At 40.9% G+C, this 3,694-nt stretch overlaps 1 long non-coding RNA gene across 1 annotated transcript; it reads left to right on the top strand.

The window, feature by feature from the left end:
- The first annotated feature begins 11 nt into the window (after positions 1-11).
- Positions 12-2,005, top strand: LOC116789897. Its single transcript, XR_004358190.1, has 2 exons — positions 12-628; positions 1,397-2,005. It is a non-coding gene; the product is annotated as an uncharacterized LOC116789897 (long non-coding RNA).
- Positions 2,006-3,694: the final 1,689 nt, after the last annotated feature.

Here is a 3,694-nt window from a genome sequence, read left to right as displayed (position 1 = left end):
CCAGGGCCGCCCGCGGTGTCGCCTTGCCCCGGCTCTTTCCCTCAGGCAGGGAGGGTGTGGGGGGTCAGATAGGAGCAGCTGATGCAGGCGTGTGGAAACTCAGTCATTCCCGCGTAGGCAGCGTGTCCCCTTCCCAAACGCTGTTATTTGCGCAGGACAGGAGTTCTGTATAGTAGAGGAGGAAGAGGGGACATGGAGGCTTCCAAAGGCAGCACTGGTTAGTCAGCAATATCTCTCTGAATATTTTACGTGAGACTGAAGAGTGCAACTGCTTTTCCACTTACCACTGCTGTTATAAGGCATTAGTGAGGAACGGAGAGGTGTAGAGGTATGTCTAACTCCCAAGAGAATTTCTGCCTGCTCCCTTTTCAGCTATATGATTGTTGCTTGGAGGCCCTCATATGTTTACTAACTCAGATGCTCCCCCGTTCAGCTTCAGAAAAAGATGCACAGTATCTGCGTCTTTTCTTTGGCAAAGTCCTAGAGCACAGCTGATAACACAAAAATCTTGAACCGAGCATCTGCTATTTGAGATGTAGGCATGCAGCATGGGACACAGAAGTACTTTACCTCTCCTTATTTTATGGCTTGGCTCTATGAACTGCTGAAAGAAGACAAACCTTGCTTGGTGAGACTCTTCACTTCTTACCTTATCTGTGTTTTCTTGCTATAACGAAATTTTAAAATCTTAAAAAAAAAAAAAAAGAAAGGAAAAAGAGATATGGCCTTTTTCAGTTGTTCTCCCTTACTAGGACAGATCTTACCATAGAGATTCTGCTCTGACATAAAGCATTCTCAGCCCAACATTTTCTTGTTCACTATGAACAGGCACTTGGATATTGCACCACAGCTTAACATAGAGAAATACTGAAAGGGACTTCAGCTTTCCGTAGAGAAAAATGCTATCATCTTCATACTGTGTAACCAAACAGTCTGCTTGGTGCAGCAATGGGGGATTCCACTCCTGCTTTCACAACTATCATGGAACCCCATTGTAATATCTAAAGATTTTGCAACCAAATGGTTGTTTCTGATTGCTTTGCTTATTTGGATTTGGGATTTGAAACATCAAGCATGTTTTACTGTTCAATCCGACAAGCAGAAATCTTCTACTTATCACCTTCTTCTCAAGCAAAAGCAGTTTGTACAGTTTTAAGGATTTCTCATTAAAGAATCAGCATGATCAAAATATGCAGAGTACTTAATTGATGTGTTAAGAAAGTGAACTAATAAGAGCGTATTGCAGAGATCTGAAGAAATTTTAAAATATCTGTCCAGTCAGCCATCCAAAGCTTCTGGAAACATGGGGGCAGAGCTACTGCAGCCATTGAAAAGAGTATGGGAATTGGTAAGCAGAGGCACAAATGATCTAGGGTTTGTTTCTTTTTCCCTTCAGCTGTTACAAAAACAGGAATCCGAATGGGTGGAAAACCTACTGTCATCAACACGGTGCTTCCTCTGCTGATGGAGAGCATCCATATTCAGGTCTTGGTCCTGACTTGCTGGGAATGTGTGTTGGACTCCGCAGATAAAAGGATTTATCATGAAGGAACACTACAGTGTGAGCAGCTGGAGTGGATAGCTTAATTCACCGAACATGGAGGCTTCATCAACAACATGAATTTAGGAATCTTTGGAGAGACTAATTTGGCTGAACTGAGGACTAGACTTTAGGATGCAGAGGAACCTGCAATGTCCGAAGGAGGAAACTGGTTGTTCCTTGCAACAGATTGTTCTCCCGCATTCAAGTCCTATCCCCATTAAGCTGAAGAATCCTTGAGTCACCCAAAAACTAAAGAAAAGAAAAATCCCAAACATCTAAGAAAGAAGAGGACACAGACTGTCCTTGGGTCTAGAAGGCTTATAAGTGCATATACACGTTTGACTGAGAAGTGAAAGATGTGGCTGTTGATGATTAGAGAAAGCCTTTGGACATACAAACCAGTAGTTAATCAACAATTAAGAGAGATTGCATGCCTGAAAAAAAGATCCACTCGCAAAGGTTGATGAGGTTTGTCTTTGTATGTGACTCCTCCCTACCTTGTGTTGGTTACTCATGGGAATATTAACAAGGTCAGATATGTGACATGCCATAGGCAAACTGAAACAAATTACATGTACTGAGAAGTACTCAGCTTTTTTGGTTTGTTTTTTCTTCTACTATGTAATATGTTGCTACACTGGCAATAGCAATAATGTTAATAACTTCCTTCTATTTCAAGCAATCCCCATCAGATCCTCCAGTTCCAGTGTTGGGGGGTTTTTAAGTCTTAAAAGGTTGTCCTTTGACCTAGAATGCATTCTGCAGAGCTGATAAAGAAAAGGCTGTATGCTGCTCATATTACAAACACTTCCAAGCAATTGAGTAATTGCGTATTATATGTGTATGAAAAAAACAAGGTGGTCACTATGGTGTTTGAACTCTAACTGCATTTTTTTTCAGAGGAAGAGAGTTCTACATTCTCAGAGAGACTTGCTATTTGCACTGTGGTCTCTGCTCTCTAAGTGCTTCATGAAACGATTGCCTCAACCCACCAGTAATGGATTATAGATTAAGCAGAAACGAAAGGGCACGGGATTGTTCTTTCATGTTGTCTCCCAATTTATTTTGCTTAAGCAATAGATAATAATTGACAGAAGCAATTGAAGAGTTCACAGTTTGATTTGCCTTTTTTAACTAGGAGGCTGCACTAGGTTGTCTTTATGTTATTTTTTGTTAGGGGAGGCAGTTCTGTGATCATTTGGGGTTTGGAGTAGAGTCATTATGTTCTTACTGACATTCCAGTGGACAATTGCAAGCTGGTCCCACTGCAGTTCTCTGTAGTCCCGCTCTTGGAATGGATTTCAATAGGCAGCACTTCTGAGGTGGGGCAAAGTGACTTTAAACCTCAGGGTTTTAAATATGATGTTCTGTTTGATTTTATTTTTTTATATTTTTTTACCTTTAACATTCATATGACAAAATGGGGGAAATATCTTTTTTCAGTGTGACCTATCTTGGGAACATTTAAAAAGCTCCAAATCCATGCATAAAACATCTGAGAAGTTTTCCATTAAAGCAGGGAAGAAGGCTCTTAATGTTGCTAATATTTATTATCAGCAGGGGAACGGGAAAAAAATCGTGTTTGAAAAATTCAATTCAGCATTTCTTAAGCCTCCCTCATGTATATTATAGATTTTTCTTTCCTTAAAGTATGAATGAAGTAGGGAATTAATGAAGTCAGTGAAAATGTTCGATGTTGGAGGCTCTTCAAATTTCAGAGGAAGAAAGCCAGGCTGTCTTTATGTTGGTACTCTTAGTGCTCATGAAAAAAAAATCAGTAATTGTGGCACTAGGAATTACTGCTTCTGCTTGTCCCCTTCTTGAGCTTTGCTAGTCTTGCTATTATCTCTCTATTCCTATGCATCCTTATGTTTTTATTCCATGATTCTTCACTCCCTCATGAAATATTTCTCAGCCCTTTACAGTGGTAAAATTGGAAGGAACATAGGATTCAAAAGGAATTTTTTGGGTCATGTGTTGGCAGATGAGAAACTCAACATGACCTGGCAATCATTTGCATCCGAGAAGGCCAACAGCTTCCTGGACAGCACCAAAAGGATTGTGGCTAGCAGGGGAGATGGTTCTCCCCTCTACTTCGTCCCTTGTGAGACCCCACCTGGAGTACTGTGTCCAGCTCTGAGGTCCTCAGCA

Source organism: Chiroxiphia lanceolata, chromosome 1 (genome assembly GCF_009829145.1).
Source record: "Chiroxiphia lanceolata isolate bChiLan1 chromosome 1, bChiLan1.pri, whole genome shotgun sequence".
In the NCBI taxonomy this organism is placed as follows: Eukaryota; Metazoa; Chordata; class Aves; order Passeriformes; family Pipridae; genus Chiroxiphia; species Chiroxiphia lanceolata.
The sequence above is the reverse complement of the archived record's forward strand: the minus strand, read 5'-3'. Positions and strand labels throughout refer to the sequence as shown.